This window comes from Tachypleus tridentatus, chromosome 6 (genome assembly GCF_004210375.1).
Source record: "Tachypleus tridentatus isolate NWPU-2018 chromosome 6, ASM421037v1, whole genome shotgun sequence".
Taxonomy (NCBI): Eukaryota; Metazoa; Arthropoda; class Merostomata; order Xiphosura; family Limulidae; genus Tachypleus; species Tachypleus tridentatus.
In genome coordinates, this window is record NC_134830.1 from 75,783,772 (window position 1) to 75,802,968 (window position 19,197).

The 19,197-nt window shown below is 31.8% G+C and overlaps 2 long non-coding RNA genes across 5 annotated transcripts in view; one reads left to right on the top strand and one right to left on the bottom strand.

Annotated features, from left to right (window-relative positions):
- Positions 1-10,237, bottom strand: part of LOC143252833 (uncharacterized) — a 63,260-nt gene extending 53,023 nt beyond the window's left edge. The window contains exon 1 of the long non-coding RNA XR_013029186.1: positions 10,223-10,237. This is a non-coding gene — a long non-coding RNA (uncharacterized LOC143252833). The remainder of the gene's footprint in view (positions 1-10,222) is intronic.
- Positions 1-17,735, top strand: part of LOC143252831 (uncharacterized) — a 119,899-nt gene extending 102,164 nt beyond the window's left edge. Inside the window, exons 1-3 of one of the 4 annotated variants that reach the window (XR_013029171.1) lie at positions 13,855-14,130; positions 14,760-14,835; positions 17,600-17,735. This is a non-coding gene — a long non-coding RNA (uncharacterized LOC143252831). Of the gene's footprint in view, positions 1-13,836; positions 14,131-14,759; positions 14,836-17,599 lie in introns of those variants that run through there. The other 3 variants (XR_013029180.1, XR_013029178.1, XR_013029168.1) reach the window with 3 other exon arrangements.
- Positions 17,736-19,197: the final 1,462 nt, after the last annotated feature.

Consider the following 19,197-nt stretch of genomic DNA (forward strand, 5'->3'; position numbering starts at 1 on the left):
GTAAGACTAAACGGAATGCAGCTAGTCATTATCATCAACCGTCAAATTTTGGGCTACTATTTTACTAGCTAATAGTTGGATTGACAATCACCTTATAATACCTCTACGGCTAAAATGGCGAGCATGTTTGGTGTGATAGGGGTTCGAACCTTAACCCTCAGGTCACGAGTCAATCACCTTATCCACCTGGCCATGCTGGATCATTGACAAGCTTGACACGTACATATTTGAATATTATATTTTCAACTGAACAGATTGTTTGTATGGAAGTCAATTTTAGCTTTATGAGTAATGAAGTGGATATATCAATATTGTTTTCTTTATTTGGTAATTTCAAACAGAAGAGAACTTTGTGTGTCGTATTAGCTAAACAGTTATGTTAGAACCATCAAAACTTCAAACAGACTTATCCATAATCTAAAACTGTTGAATAAATGAAGAGCAAACATTCAGTAGCTTCTTCTAAATGTGCAGCTAATTTTAACGTAAGAGTTGAATTAATTGGTAAAATTAAAACACCCATGCAGCCAAAACTGTGGGACATGTTTAGCGATATATCACAGCACAAATATACAATAATTACGCGTTTCTAAGAAATGAAGGGAAATGAGAATGCGTGATATCTTTAAAAATGTGTCTTGGCATTTATGGCAAATGAGAGATTAAATTGATTCAATAATTCACAAACCGATTGTCATAACTCATAACTGCAAGATTTCTTTATAAGCGAAAAGAACAAAGTGAGAATTGCTACATGCTAAATGTTTCAAAGACTTTAACTAGTTTAAGTATATAAGTTGACATTTTTCCACCAGATATATTTTTACTTTATGAATATATGTACATATAGAATCTTGTAGAATGTATTTGTAATCAAGAATACTATGAAATAAATTAATTTGATTTTAACTCCAGCATAGAAAGGCATTAAAATAAAACCATAAATAAGAAAATATACATTTTCTAACCATAAGCATAGTAAAAAATTTTCGAAAATATAGAGTTTGTGTTTCGATGTTCCGTTATATTAAAGCCAGTTTTGTTCAAGAATGTAAAACATAGCGAATATTTCCTGAAAATGACTAGAAATAGTTTAAACTTAATATTATGAAATGTTTGACCAATGGCAACTCTGAACCACTGTTTTTTATATAATCTTTTCCTATCGTTTGTGTTATGAGTTAAGGTCGAAAATCATAATCCGAGATGACGAGAAAACCCACTTGTAGAGAAAAATATATATGTAAAATCCGCTGGTATCGATAGAGAAAACTTTATGTAGAATAGCGAATAACGTTTCGACCTTCTTCAGTCATCGTCAGGTTCACAAAAAAAAAAAAGACGTAACTGATAGATAGATGACCACATGTTTTTAGGCGGTTGTGTAAAAGAGTGTAGGAATGCAGAGGGCGTGCTAAGATGTTGGATTATATTTATTAATATACGTTTTAAAATGTTCCTTTGTATTGGGTTATTTTGGGCTTGAGTTGTACAAGTAAGACTTCTATAAATTTGCGTTTGTTTTGCTTCTTTATTTAGTATTTGGGTGTTTTCTATGGTTATGTTGTGTTTATTTGATTTGCAGTATTTAAAAAGGTGTGAAGGTGACTTTTTGTGTTCTGTAAATCTGATTTCCATTTATCTACTGGTTTCTCTAATATAGAAGTCGTGGCAGTTATCACATTGTATATTATAATAATGTTGGTGTCGTGTCTGTCAGTGTAGGTTTTACTTTAGTTAAATTTAGTACTAACTGAAATGTCATATTTCGTTACCCGTTTTTGCCAAACTAGTATGCAGAAGTATATGTTGTTTCGTGAATGTTTTTAATTCGTGAGATATATTTACTTTTGTTAGTTGATTTTCCTTTTGTCTAGATGTGTGCGTATAATGTTTTCTTTGGTTTGTGGAGGAAAATTATTGATGTTGATGAAGTATTGTTTTATTTTGTCTAATTCGTCGTTAATTGTATCTGGTGATCATAGTTTTACGGCTGTGTTTATTTGGTTTCTTAGTATGTTGAGTTTTTGTTGTGTTTCATGTGCTGAGTCCCAAAGAATGTATAGTTCAGTATGGGTGATTTTTCGGTGGACTTTTGTTTTAAATTGTGTATCAGTTCTTGTCATTTTGAGGTTAGTGAAGGATATCTTATTGCTTTCTTTCTGTTCATATGTGAAGTTCATGTTGAAATGTATAGAGTAAATATGATTGAAAAAATTAAGTGTTTGTTCTCTAGATGTGAATCCTGCAATCGTGTCGCCTACATATCTGTACCAGTATAATGCTGTGCTAAGTGCTTGTGTTTCAACTTGTGACATAAAAATATTGGCTAAAACTGGTGATACTGGGTTGCCCATGCTTAGGCCATTTGTTTGTATATAGTTGTGGTTGTTGAACGTGAAGTTTGTATTCATCGTGGTGAATTCTATGAGGGTTGCTAATTGATTGTTGGGAATGTCTATTGATGGGTTAGGATCTCGGATATAGAGGTCTAAGGTTATCTTACAGGCTTTAGCAGTTAGGACGTCTGTAAAGAGAGATATGACATCGAAACTGTCCTTTAAGGCTTCATGATTAAGTTTATTAAGGTTAGATTTGAAATTAAAAGAGTCTCTGATGAATGAGCTGACTGATGTTACATATTTGGAGAATGCCTTCATAAAATGAATTAAACAATTCATATGTGGACATTATTGGTCGTAATGGACAATCCGGCTTATGAGGTTTGGGGATGTCGTATATTTATGGTGTACATGAATCGGTTTTGCGAAGGTACAAATTAAATATTTTTAAAATTGTGTTGGCTTTTTTAATTTCTAGTAGTATTTTGTTTAGTTGCTTTTCGTGTGTCTCTGTTCGATTTATGTGTATTGGTTTAAATGTGTTTGTGTCTGTTAAGATGTTCTTTATTTTTCGATGTATTCATTCGTGTTCATCATAAATATAGCGTTTCTTTTTTCTGCTTTGAGAATTTTAATATTTTCAGCTTGTTTAAGGTTTTTTAATGGAATTAATGTTTCTTTGTGTAAGGTTACTTATTAGTTTTCTGTTTTGTGAAATTATGGTGATGGTTCTGTGATATATTTGTTCGAAAAATATGCTTAAAATGTTGTTTTTAGGTGTTTTGGAAAATATAAAATTCTATTTTTTTTCTGGGAAGTTTGCTGTTGGATGTCAATAGATTTGTCGAAGTTGCCTTACTTATACAACAACTCAAGCCCAAGATAAAGCAATATAAAGGAACACCTTTATACCTATATTAAAACAATATAATCCAACAACTTAGCGCGCCCTCTACATTCCTACACTCTGTACACAACCACCTTCAAACATGTGGTTGGCTGTCAGTCCGTTACCTCTTTCTTTCTTTGTGAACCTGATGATGAACGAAGAAGGTCGAAACTTGTTCGCTCCTCTACATAGAGCTTTCTCTATCAAAAGCATCCGTTTTTACATATATATTTCAGGCCACAAACAGTTGCATTCCCATTAAAACAAAATTAACATATGGTTTCAAGCAAGTGAATTTATCCTGAAAAAGAAAGTTACAAACCTGTTCTACACGAAATATTTCTTTAATTTATATATAGCTCACAAGTTTTAATAAATAGTCATTTAAGATTAAATACATAATTTTTCATCGTTAATACAGTTTTTTGATCATTTTAATATTGCCTACCTGTTGAAACTAAAACCAGGTAGAAATGACAGTTATCAACATCTCTTAATTTGTAAAGTAACGTTTTATATCTATTGTGGTTACTTTATTGATATTACGTGTTAGATTATGCTCGTGAACTTCGACTAATTAAGACTGGAGGATTGTCTATACTACATCTGATAATAAATAGAAGCTTTTAAAAAACGTTCTAAATGACATTTGAAACTTAGTTTCAAATATCTTTAAAACACATTGAGTATTTTCAAAATCTTCTGTCATAAGGATATATTAATCGTACTCTATATTTTGGGAACTTAAAGATACAAAAATGTTTGTATCCAAATGTTTAATTTTTTTTCTTTACTGGATGCAAAGGTTTTAAAATAATTCCTCTTTTTGACACGACAGTGTGTGTGTGTGTGTGTGTGTGTGAGGGCAAAAAAATATTATTGAGTATTTCAAATACTGTAGTCTAAAGGTAGATAAATATTTCACGCTCGTCCCAGTTGTATAAGTCAATATTAAAATAGTCAACTTTTTGATACCTCAATCATAACGCTTAAAGATTATTAAACAAATTAGTATGCCATACGCCAAGGTTATGAATTATTAATGAATGATATATATGTATATCAGTTGTTACGAATTTGAAAAATATTTTACCTATATTTAGCATACTACAAAAGCGATTTACTTTAGTATATACAACTGTGAGTGTTACGATTTACAGAAATTTACCTTCGACAAGTCACTTTCACTTTTCATATTTGTCGTCCCGTAATTATTCTTATGATATTCACATACCGTAGTTTCATCTGACTAAACCGTTGACACAATTATTTTTAAACATTTCTGACATATTTACAAAAGTATTTTATTGTATAAGTATCTGAGTCTCATACATTTCAAACTAACTGTTTAATATGCCCGCAGATATATTTTTTCAAATTGTAATAGTTTAAATTCATCTAAATATTAGTGCTTGACCATTTATAAATTTAGAACTACTCAATTTTTTTTTAATAACGTTTACTTATTGTTTCTGTTATTATTTAGTTTAAGGTAAAAATAATTGCATTCACATTAAAACAAAATTAACATCTCGCATCAAGCAAGGAATAACTTTCTGCTCAGCGAAAAATACACCATTTTGCTTTCCTTGCAAATACTGTAACAGTTGACGGGTTTGAGTGGCCTTAAATCTCGTGTATATTCTTTATTATAAGTAAGCATATAATGTTTTGGATTGCTAATGGTTGTGAATTATCACAAAAATATTGTGCTGTTTGTGGTCAATTGTCGTAAACTACCAGTGTTTACGTTTCAACAAAACTAAAATTGTTTTTCTCTTCACTGAATTAATCTTCTTAAAACTGTTATACTTATTGTGTGATAATACTTTATATTCTGTCTTTTCTTAGTTACCTAACGAGATTTTATGCGAAGGCCTTCATCGTCACAGAGCTTTGCAACACAATTAATTTATGTCTTGGAATTGTGCACACGTCCGACAGTAGTTCAGCGGTATGTCTGTAGACTTAACAACGCTAAAAACCGGGTTTCGATACCCGTGATGGGCAGAGCACAGATAGCTCATTGTAGCTTTGTGCGTAATTCAAAACAATAAAACATATAATTGTGCATAAGAAGGAGTCTAATTTTTTATAATTGTTTCTGTTCAATTGATACACATATTTAGTTAGACGTCGTAAACATTTCATTTAAAGTGAGAAAACATTTAAATATTTTACTGAATAAAAAGAAATAGCTGTAAAAACATAATGTGTACAGTAGCGTTACAGAGAAATTTGACAAATAAGAAGGTAATAACACCCTATTATTAGTGGTGGTTCATTATAAAAGATTACATATATGTCTGCGTGAAAATATTTAGAAGTAAAAGGTATGGTAAGTTTTACTGGGGAAAAACCTGTGTTCTTTAAAAGTACTTCTTCATATTACCTATGTAACTTTGTCTCCTTGAACCTGTTTCGTGATAATATATCATCTAGACATATCTGCGTTTTTGTTCTAACATTCGAATAAACAATGTTATTTTTATCTAACAACAAAAACATATTTTTATACTAAGTTATGTATAGTTCCTAGAAGCACTGAATGCAAGCAACGCACTTCAATATTTTACTCAACATGTTCTACAACTTTTCGGAACATAACATCAACACTGGGAAGAGTTGTTTCTATACGGGGGTTTCCCACTTGCTTCAAAATAAGTGATTCTACCTTCATTTGGCTATCTCTAAATAATTAACAATTATTGTAATCCTTAAAAATCTTAGCATTTTTCTTAGATGTCCTTCTTTCGTATTATAAGTTCTTTCATAATCCAGACTTCCTTTCTTAAGAGATTCACGTGTAATATTAAAACATCAACTTTACCTACTTACAATCATTATTTGTTCGTTTACATTTTGAATATTGTTTGAACATATTCTGGGTGCTAAGTTTTGTTCCAGACTTATATCATATTACCAATTAAAACGCATTCTGACCAATAGCATAGGATACTTAATACAAGAACATAAACTTACTTATACCGAATGATTGTGAGGTATTAAAACAAACAAAGAAACAGCTTAATTTGTTAACAAAATAGTTATCAAGCAGTGAGAAAAAATTATTTATACAACCTGCTATTCATGTTTACAACATTTAGCTGAACATATCTTACACTTTCTTTTTCATTCTGTAACTTTCAAGCTCAATGAAATAGATCAAACTCCTAATTGCAACATTTTCTGTGGTTCAAACTCTATGATAACTCTAACGAATCCAGAACCATTGTTACCTATGACGTGACTGATACAAAAGCTTCCACGAATAGTTTCACCACAAACTTGGATTTAAAAGACAGTTTTCAGAAAAAAAAAGTATTACATTCTTGATTACACTAAATGTAAACAAAAGTATCACAAATAATTCATATTTAAATACCAGTTGGAACATATTTAATCTCATGTCAATACTTTGTATTCTATCTTTATTCAGTTATCTAAAGAGATTTTATGCGAAGGCCTTCATCGTCATGGAGCTTCGCAACACAATTAATTTATGTCTCGTAATTGTGCATAACAAGGAGTCTAATTTTTATTACTAAATTAATCTTCTTAAAACTGTTATACTTATTGTGTGACAATACTTTATATTCTAAGCTCCATGACGATGTAGACCTTCGCAACACAATTAATTTATGTCTCGTAGTTGTGCTTAAAAATATGTGAATGAATGAATAAGTAAACCAAGTACGTTTATCGTTCTTACAAATATCGTAAATACCCGCATATACACAACATTTACTTTTTCAAAACCTTTTCGATTCAAATGTGAAATGCACATTATGCGAGGGAATGGTATTGTTACAGTATATGTATGATGAAACTTTCAGTGTGAAGACTACATCAACATATCTTATATAATATCGTAATCATTGTTTGTCGCTTTCAGATAATCGGAACGAAACAAATAGTACCAAAACAAATAGGTATAAACAAATGTCTGAACACCTGCTATTTATGTTTTAGCCATCGTTATATCAACTCACATATGTGTAACAGATTCATTTAGTCATCCGTTAGAAATGATTAATATATATGTTGGTATTTGTAGCAATGATCAGTAAAAATGAATTTCAGTGAAATTTTTTTCGATTTTTAGGTAAAGTTCTGCTCTAGTAATACTATACTATACAATACTATACTATAATACATTCACAGTAACGTTCAATTGTAATCACTGTTCAATGTAATTTACATATATAAGACATTATTTAAAAAAATATTATATACAAATTATAAGTGATCATCAGTACAACAATACACCTTTCGTTACACAAGTACCAGATATGTGTTAGTATTGCTCTACACGCTATAATGGGCATTTCGAATCCAAAAATTATAGTGTACCTTATACCTGGTTTTGATGGTGATTGTGAACGACCAGCTCCTATCGTGTTATGAAAAATAACTTCTAGACAAGAGAGTGAGGAAAGCTGAGGTTAGTGTATGGAGATTAAAGAACCTTTCCGTGTGATTTTGCACAACTTATTATCCAAATATGATTTTTTACTAGTCCAACAAACTTTACGTAGACGATCACTCCCACTTTTTCCCTATGTGTGTGTGTGTGTATTTTAGGGTCATTTATCGTTTCGGTATAATGTAAAACCTCTCCAAACAAATATAGATTATCAGAGAAATGATAAAGTGAAAGCAAAGTACAGTAAATATTTAAAAAAAGTAAATATCATAAGAGTTAGCATCAAGTTTATCCCTTAACAATTACTTGCTGTAAATGAAATGGAGAAAATACAGCAAACAATCAACTCTTCTTAGTTCTGATGTTATGTTATAAGTAGCAGAACGTGTTGAATAAAATATGCAAAAACATTGTTTGTATTCTAAACTTTCAAGAACTGCTCTTAACATAGTATAATAATATATGTTTGGTATTAAATAAACATCACTTGGTCATCCTTCATGAAACTATAAAGTGATATATGTATTATTAATCAAATCTAGTACACCTCACAATGGCACAGCGATATGTCTACGTACTAACACTGGTAGAAAGCGGGTTTTGAAACCCATGATGACACAGACAACCCACTGTGTATCTTTGTACTTAACTCCAAGGAAACAAATAAATTTAATACATTAGTAGTATATATTTGTCTGTGTATTAATTTCGCAAAGCCACATCGTCCTATCTGAAGATTCCACCGATAGGAATCCAACCCCTGGTTTTAGCATTGTGTCAGCGGGGAATAACATATATGTAAAAGTTTTTATTTATTTTTTGTGCGAAGCTGCATGGTAGCCATGCCAAATTTAGCACTGAAAGACTAGAGGGAAATGTAACTAATCATCATTACTCCCTGTCAACCCTTAGGTTACTCATTTGCTAATAAACAGTGAATTTGAGTTTCCAAAAGAGCTCAGTCTTTATATTCTGTAAAATTATAAAACGCAACGTGTGTCTGTAACGTTCCTAACAGATAACAGGATCCAATCTTTAGTAACGTCGATAGATAACTAATCATCAAATTTTGGTATTGATATTATTTATCCTGGCTGCTAACAAAACTGTATAATTCTTGATGATGATTAACCCACAATTAAACAAACCACTACTGAAAATGAAAAAAAAAAAGGACACAATCTCAGAAAACCTTTATTCTCACCTACGAAAGACCGAACACCACAACTATACGGCACCCCTAAACACCACAAACCCGACTGTGCACTATGACCCATAATGTCGATTTATGAATCATTTAACTACGACTTCGGTAAATATATAGCGTGAGAATTTTCTAAATATGTATCATCAACCGACTCCTTTTCCAAAGATTCCTATAACTTTAAATATATTCTTAATCAAATAAATCATAAAGCCTTAAAGGCTAGTTTTCGTGCAATCTCCCTCTTCACAGGAGTCCCAACAGCTGAATCTTGCAAGATAACCTTAGAACTTTATATCCAAAACCCCAACGTATTGATACACATCCCCAGTAACCAATTAGTAACCCTTATAGAATTCACTACCACCAAAACTAACTTTATGTTCAATAACCCAAATTTCCTACAAACAAATGGCCTAAATATGGGGAATCCCGTATCACCAGTCCAAACCAACATTTTTATGACACAAATTTATTCTCAAACGATCAATTGAACCTTACACCCACCAATATACTGATATACGTATGTTTATGATAAAATTGCTAGATTCACATCTACAGAGCACACTTAGTTTTTTCAATCATGTTAACTCGATACACCCCAACATTAAGTTCCCCTGTGAACCAACTAACAAACTAGTATTTCTTAACCTCAAAATCACTAGAACTGAAACACAATTCAAAACAGAAATACAGAGAAAAATCACCCATACTGGATAATACATTCTCTGGGACTCAGCACATAAAACAAAATAAAATAAACACAGCCACAAAACTATTCCCACCAGATAAAATTAATGATAACATCAACTAAATAAAACAACACTTCATCAACATCAACAAAGTTCCTCAAAAAACTGTGGAAAAAACTATACGCACACACATAGAATAACAAAGAACAATAAACCCAAAGTACAACAAACTACAAAACCTTATACTGCTGCATACCATATGTTATAGCCAACATCTGAAAAAAACAACTTATAAGAAAACATTACATTCAAGTAAACACGAAATATATTCAAAAACTAGGTACAAAACTAAAGTCCATACTATGTATAAACTATACTGAGAAACATAACACTAACATATTTCTATTTCTATATTTCTATATTGGAAAAATTATCTAAATTCATAGAACAGAAAAACACCTTCACACGTTTTTGAACACTACAAATCAAATAAACACAACATAATCATATTAAACACCCAAACATTAAGTTGGGAAATAAATATAAACAAACTCAAAATCAAAGAAGCCCTATTTATACAGCAACTAAAACCAAAATTAAACCAATATAAAGGAACACTTTTATATATTACTAGTTAATAATCCAACTTCTAACTGCAACGTCCCCTACCTTCCCGTACCCGTTTATACTGTTGTCTCTAAGACACGTGTTCGGCAACGGTCAGTTGTAAACTCTCTGTGGAAGGTCTAACGTTATTCTCTGCTTATCAATAAAAATGTTAATACCCATACCAGCCGTTCTGAAATACAAACCTAAATAATATCTTAAATAATCTTCTTCTTTATCTTTGAATGAACACAGTCTTTAAATTTTATAACATTATAAAAAGAAAAGAGTTGACGCGGCATGGCCAAGCCTGTTAAAGCGTACGACTCGTAACCTGAAGGTCGCGGGTTCGCATCCTCGTCGCGCCAGACATGCTATGATAATGTGACGGTCAATCCCACTATGCGTTGGTAAAAAATTAGTCCAAAAGTTGGCGGTGGGTGGTGATGACTAGCTGCCTTTCTTCTCGTCTTACACTGCTAAATTAGGGACGGCGAGCACATATAGGAATCAAGAAGTTTTGTGCGAAATTAAAAAAAAAACGAGAAAAGTGTGATCGAAACGTTGAAAGAAATTATCGCATAATCTTTAGTAACTCGTATAGTTAACTGAGCATGGAATTTCAGTATTGATATTATTTATCCTAACCACGAACAAATACAAATAATATCTAGAATAATCTATTTTTTTATCTTTGAATGAAATCTTCAGTGAGATATTTATCTTAATTGCTGTTAATCCTCGTACTTCATCTTCCAAAATTATTTGAAACCACATTGTTTTCATACTTAAAACTGGAGACTGGGGTAAATGTGTCAAATTTCATCATTGTAATGTTTGGTTTATATGCATTTATTAACCTTTGCAGTTGAACACAAAAGTACATACTTGGCTATCGGCTATCGGAAATCCAGGTTTCGATACTAGTAGTGGGCAGAGTATTAACATCCCTTTACGTAGCTTTGTACTTTCGTGTTTTGCCAGAAATGTGACAGTAACAAGAGGTGAATTATCATTGCCGTCCGACTTAAGAGTATCGGTCTTTTTCTTAGAAATATTGATTTTAAGTTTTTTGTCGTAAAAGTTTAATCTTTTGGTAGTAATTTCTTTTGATGATCTGGATACTTTTGCCAACATTGTATTTCATTACCGATTTTAAAATTCCGTATTATACAGTGATAACTATCTCGTTTCTTTTTCATTATATTAAAAACATCAAATTAATAATTTCCGAAGGATTTGAGGATATCTGACTAAAACAATATTTTTTGAGATCAGATATTAGGGTAATTTGGGCTTTCCATTTCTTTTTTAATTTGCCCACTCACTTACATATAGTTATCATTTAATAGATTCAAAAGATGTTATAAAAAGCTTTTTTATTATTTGCTTGTTATTTATCACACATTAATTTACTGTTTGATAGTCATTGCACTGAAGGAATCAAAGACAGAAGTAAACTTCAAACATGTTAAAGTGAAAAAAGAACATAATCTTAATAAACAGAGAATTATGACAAATTTGGGACACAGAAATGACATTGCTTTCTACATTGAAGATATAGATGATAAACGTGCACATTTGGTTTGAAAGATTACTATTTTAAAAAAAAAGTAATTTGTCTTGAGATTCAAAACGGTTTTCAAACCTGTACTTATTTACCTTGAGTGGCTTAGCATTACAGTAACCCATCATAACCCTAGTATAACAGACATTGGTGCGGAAGTTCAACCTTTGTTTGTTTAATAGGTAACACGGTTAATTAGTTGGCAATTGTATTCACTCTCACGCGCACTTACAATCTCTGATGAATGTTACAACAAACCAATCCCTACACAAATGCCGATCAGCTTTTAGTTTTATAGTGTACTTTATTCCCATGTATTTACAATGAATTTACACGTGAAGCTCTTATTGTGTTTCTAAGAATAACTTTTAGAGAAGATAGTGAAGGAAGCTAAGGTTAGGTGTATATAAAATAAAATACCTTTCGGCATGTTTTTTACACAACTTGTTATTCACATATGACTTTATTAGTAGTCCAACATACTTTACAACACTCCCACTGTTCCCTTGTGTGTGTGTGCTTGTTTCAGGATTCGTTATCGTTTTAGTATAATTTGAAATTTCTCTGTGAATGATGAAATGGGGAAATCCCAGCAAACAACCACCTATTCTTAGTATCGATGTTGCGTAATCAAAAGTAACAAGACTTGTTGAGTAAAATGTGAAAAACAATTTTTCCAATCTCAACTTTCAACAATTATTCATAAAATAGTGTGATAACATATGTTTGTTATTGATTAAAAACGGTCATTCTTCATAAAACAGTTTGTAATGTGATAGAAATACATATCCCTAATGAAGTCTAATACATCAGTAGTATGTGTGTATGTGGTTTCTGTATCATTTCGAGAGAAAGGAATTGTAAAAATTTCAAAACGTTCAAAAGAATAAGGGGTCAAACAGAATCCTATTTAAAAACTTTGAGAAAGTTTAAATAACAATTATTACATACGCTCACGCGAATTCTCACGCAGATTAACCGTATATGACAAATTCAATCATAATTTTCAAACATGTGTAAGTCACTTCATTTCATTCATTGTATTAATACCTTTCCGTTCGTGAGCATAATCCAGATGAGAAAGAAAAATACTTAGGTTCGGCGTATCTGGATTTTCAGAAAGCATTTGACACAGAGCAGTATGAAGTGGCTTGCAACGAACCTTATCTCTTGGTGTGGGAGGTACATTAAGTAATTTACTATAAAAGTGGCTAGATGAAAGATAGCAGAGGACTATTAGAAATAGAGTCAAGTCGATCTGGATTAAAGATCCAAGTGGTGTACCTCATGACTCAGTCTTAAAAGTATTGCTTTTTTTAATTTATATTAATGACGGAGATGAAGGAACAGTCAATAATTTCTTTAACTTTGCTGATGATATCAACGTTTTGAGTGTTGCTAACTGTGAAAAAAACGCTGCTGATTTCGGCAAATCAATGGCATATGGGTTTTAATTCTGATAAATGCAAGATAATGCATATGAGTTATCATGATTTGAATTATAATTTCGACGGAAATAAACTAAACAGTGTCATGCAGGAAAAATATCTTGATATAATGATTGATATGTTTCTTAAGGCATTCAAGCAGTGTGCTGTTGCTAGATTTAGGGCAAATAGGATTTTGATTTGTATCTATAAAAGTATTGAATACAAGTCTAAAGAGGTTATAATTTATCTGAATATATCACTGGTTAGGCCATGTTTGGAGAATTCAGTTCAGTCTTGGGCTCCTTACCTTAGGAAAAACATTGAAGAGTTCAGAGTAGGATTACTAAAATGGTACTAAGGATGGAGGAATTTCATATTAAGAGAGATAAAGATCTCTAAACTTTCTTTTTCAAAAAAGAAAAGCTAGAGGGAATCTGATTGAAGTGTTTAATATGGTAAAAAGACTTGATAATGTTGATGTATCAACATTTTTCATACTTAACTTGTCGTCCCTCAATATTGTTATGTTTTAATAATTTGTAGACAATGTAATTATAAACCTAAAAGTTGGAAGTTTAAACGACATATTTTATAATTGGATCATTTGAGTAATAGTTGGAAAATTGTTCAAACAGGACACAGTTGAGAATAAAAAACTACTTATGGAAGTAATAAGTTGTTTACCAGTATGTCATGATTTAAAATACGAAATTTATTGTGTTTCTTTTATCATTATCATGAACAAGCCAACGATCTTTCTTTTATGCCTAATTTATTGTGTTTTTTAGATCTTTATCTGAATAAGGGAACGATTTTTCTTTTATGCCTATTGATATTTGGAGTTGTAATTGAGACTGAAGGTCGCTGCAGGTACCGCTGTGTGCTCCTTTATTGTAGATATGGTATTTGCAGATACGTATGCAGAAGGATTTGCCATGGTGTGGTTACATTCGATGGAAAAGATGAACGTAAAGGTAATATTATCATGTGAACAAGTTAGATCTACCTATTAATATATTCTTACCCTTAAAACAATAGTCTATGTATTATTGGTTGTTCTGTTGTAACATATGCACACTTTTCAAAAGAACTGAATGTTCAAACGAACAAAAACTGTTATGAAGAGCAGTTATGTTGTATCATAGGTACAAAAAGAGAATATTGTAATGTATATTCACTATTTTTTCACTCAGGTAAGGAGAGATAATGACACATTATCTGAAAACAATGCATTGATAAAAAACACGTTTTCATATATAATTTATTACAGTTGTATAATGAGCAGAAAATTTATTGTGTGCAATGTATTTAATGTATTTTAGGTATTAAAGTAACAATCTTGATTCGTTTTTCTCAACTTATGCACAAAGCAACACAATGGGCTTTCTGTTCTCTTTCCACAACAGGCATCGAAACACGTATTCTAGTGTTGTAACTTCACATAAGTAGTTGAAGTATTCTGATTCGAAAAATGATGTTTGTATTATATTAATGTCTTAAGTGTTTCTCCAAATTTTTACGATACATAAATGCTGCATCTCTAAGTTCCAGAAAAGTGTAACTTTACTTATCATTTTCATACCTTTTCATGCAACATATAAAGAAGTGGAGTTCAAAGAGGGAGAAAAACCAAACGAATTTGATTTAGATGAGTAGCCGACGTCTTTATGCAGTGGAAAGTATATCTTCAGTTATTTGATAAATTGGTGTTACGAATATGTTGAGTTTCCATATTATGGTTGTCAAGATTTTTATGTTTTGGTTATTCCTATCCCAAATTAACTCATACCAACGTAAATATAATAGTGTTATTTATTACTTTTAATCGTTGTAACGGATTTACTATAATGTATTTATTTTGATATCTGTATTTGTTTTGGTTAAATATACATTTAGAGCTGCATTTATCTCATGTATTGTCAAATTGTGTTGCAAAATTCTTGCCTGTACTCTAATTTTGTAGAAGATTCTCAGGTGTGAGAATATATGTTTTACGAAACATAAGAGCACTAGTTAAGCCAACTGAGCTTTCAAGAACCTCGTCTTAACGTTCATACATCGATGCGCCAACAGGCAGTTTACATTTTATTTTGTTGGTTTGCTAAAATTTGTATATCATAAACCTGCGAAACTATAACTGTACTTAGAGCTTATTAATCTAGTAGTTAGAGATACTTGACCAAAAGTGTTTGTATATTTCGAACATAATAAACAATTTAACATTACATAATTAACTTCAGACAATAATATTTCTACGAGGACGTTAGATACTTTCGTCGTTGAGAAATTATCTTGTAAGTGGCGTGTGAGACCAGCAAAGAATAGAGTTACCGATTACGTGAACTGTACTGTTATCAAATCGAAACTATTTCGTTCATCGTGAACCGTCAATAAGATATTACGTTCCACAACAGATAGAAGACTCAATATTGTTTGTAAATTTATAAGACTTTTGTATATAGTCATGTTACGTATTATTATTATTTATCTCGGACGAATATCCGATTTATTATGCTACGTGTGTTACGTATTACGATTTCGTATAACCATAAATTGGAATTTAGAAGTTTATTCACTTATTACCAATATTGATTTATACACTGAGTCTTCTATCTGGTCTAGTATTGAATATTTTAGCGACGGACCAGGTACACGACGAACAAAGTATTTCTGAGTTGATATTGTTGCACCTCTCTTAAGCCAGCGCTTTCTTTTCTTAGCTGGCTTCACGCCACTTACAGGCTGAATTTTTACTGATAAAGATATTTAATATCCTCATAGAAATATTAACGTCCGAAGTTAATTTAGTAAAGTTTGAAATCCGTAAACCTTCCTGGTCAAATATCTTTAGTTTTGTGATTAGTAAGCGTTTATCACAATTATACCTTCCAAGTCTTATAGTATACTATCTGTAGCAACAAAAAATATTCTTTTACTGTCTCTCGGCTAAATTTCGTACCAAGTAATAAAGATTCTACGAACGTTCAACAATATAATATTGGAAGCCACGCTAGTGTTTTCGAAAACATATATTATCAATTCTTGCTCCCGAGAATCGTCTGTAAATTTAGATAACAGGCTGGATTGAGCAATGCATATCCAACAATATACGTCACAAGCATGAAACAGAATCAAATGTAAATATTAATATAAATGTATAACACTGAATCTGTTACAATAATTATTTATAATAACTGTTATTATAAATTTTATTGTTGTTTATATATTAAAATATATTTGTGTTAAAAAAGAGAATTCTGTGTATTAATATTCTTGGCAAATATCATAAATGTAATACATATCGACATTTAATCGACTCCTATATTTAAATTAAAAATTAACTTAGTTTGAAGTTAATCCTAATACGTAATATAATAATTCGGAGATTCGTCTGGGATCAATGATAATACGTATCATCATTCATACACCGACTTAGAAATAGCTTTTGATTCTTACTGGCAGTATATTACTTTCTTCCTTTGCTTCTCGCGATTGATTTGTTCTAAGTAGCATCTTTTGGTATTATTTTCTTTTGTTGAACTCCTGTCTTTTATATTATTTTCTCAAACTCACATTGTATATGGGATTGAAACGTTTAAAACACTTAAGGTGTTTTCCACATTGGTTGAACTTAGAGAAGTAGAGTGCTGAATCCACTCATTCTAATACTATTCTGATAACTCATTGTGCTGTAATCCCTCAATTCCTTAGAGACTGAGTGAAAAACGTACGATTTCTCACACTGTCTTATTTTCAAGCAATATTATCATACACCTAACTTTATAAAACTTTGTTTAATGGTTTTATGAATAAAACCTATCAACTCTCATAATTGTACTAAATAAAGAAATGAGTTAGTTTGTAATATAAAGAAAGCTGGAAATATTATTTATTTATATAAATAAACGTTAATATTTGTGAATGTCTATTTGTTCAAATTTTTTGTTGAATCACCACCAAACCGGACACTGTGATACAGGATGTTGGGGATGTTGAAAAAAATTGTTTGAAATTATTTTCTATTAATAACAAACATATGCCCGCCTGTAAGACAGTGTTAAGTTTATGGACTCTACGATCCGGGAATAGATTCACCGCTTTGGTCACTGAAAGTAGCTCAATGTGGTTTTGCATCAAACCAAACAACAATAATAAGCCTATAAAGCACGATAAGGTTTGAATAGATTGTTAAGTTTTGTTTATTAGATTTAATTAACTTCTAAGTACAAAAATTCAAAATGGGTTCTTTTCTGCGATATGCCGACCTCAGGTACTAAAACTCGGTAGCGTTATAAATCAGCAGACATACTGCTGTACAACAGAAAGCAGATAATGAAAATTAGAGTATGCCAAAAAATAACTAAAGCCAAAAAATTATCACATGATTCATTTTTTTCTTGTATAAAACTTGTATATTCAATGGATATTCTTTTTATTTTTCAGGGTCTTGTCTTTAACCTGTGAGAGCTGGAAACCGTCTGATTTATTTTTTTTTATTTTTGTACTTGTACTAAATACGTCATTTAGGATGTAAGCTGGTTATTTTTACCGAAAACGTCAATAAAAACATTTAATATTTTGTTTGGTCATTGTTATATATCCCTGTTGTATTTATAGACAAGTCGTTTAACACTGACACATTCACAAGAGACAAAACAATTTATAGGGAAACCAAAACCTTTTTAAGGTTCGTTTTCATTGATCACGGTGAATAATTATGAGTCATTAGTGATTCAGCGGAAAGTTAAGAGATCTTATTTCATACTTCCTGTTTGCAGAGGTGGCACAGTTTTGTTTGGGAAGGCTGTTCTGTTTTACAATTTTGATTTGATAAGAATAATACTCTGTAAAGAATATATTGCTTGGGGGAGCAGATTTTTTGTCTAACACAATTGTTTTAGTTACCCATCTGGCGGTCATAGACGAACTGTCTCTCCTCACCCATTTTGGAAATTTTTTTCGTATCCGCCGCCTCTCCAAATTTTAATGAAAACATACAGAGATCTACCTTTCAGTTTCAAAAGGTCCTATAAAGTGTTTTGAAGTATTTAACCCCTTTGCACGAGGAATAAACAAGAAATTAAAGTCTTTGATATTTAAGAGACAAAACGGTTGTTTTCACTAACGTTAAGGCACGGTACACCCAGGTGGTTAAGATACTCGACTTGTAATCTGAGGGTCGCGGGTTCACATCTCCGTTCCACCAAACATGTTCACCCTTTGAACTGTGGTGGTGCTATAATGTGATTGTCAATCCCATTATTTGTTGGTGAAAGAGCAGCTCAAGAGTTGACGTTGGGTGATGATGACTAACTGTCTTCCCTCTTGTCTTACACAGTTAAATTAGGGACGGCTAGCGCAGATGACCCTCGTGTAGCTTTGCACGATATTAAAAAAAATCCCTGGCGCTAAATAATAATTTCCGTTTTTTACATCACACTGATTTATTTGTTCTGGAAAGTGCATTAGCACAGATGTATCAACCCCTTTGACGAGGATTATCTTCAAACCATATTATATTAATGTTAAACTTCCATTTAACAGCTTTCTTTTCTTACCTTTCATTTGGTTCAAATCGTCGATGGGTTGTGATTCGTAGAAGTGGGCCTGGCATGGCCAAGCGCGTAAGGCGTGCGACTCGTAATCCGAGGGTCGCGGGTTCGCGCCCGCGTCGCGCTAAACATGCTCGCCCTCCCAGCCATGGGGGTGTATAATGTGACGGTCAATCCCACTATTCGTTAGTACAAGAGTAGCCCAAGAGTTGGCGGTGGGTGGTGATGACTAGCTGCCTTCCCTCTAGTCTTACACTGCTAAATTAGGGACAGCTAGCACAGATAGCCCTCGAGTAGCTTTGTGCGAAATTCCAAAACAAACAAACAAACCGTGGAAGTGACAATATATTGTTGAAATGCAGATACACATGTATTGAAATATTCTGAAACCAATATTTCTTTATCCACGGTTGAATAATTCTTTTTGTTGAGAGTTAAACATTTTAGAAAAATAACAGATATGGTATTCAGTATCTCTGTTGTTTAAAT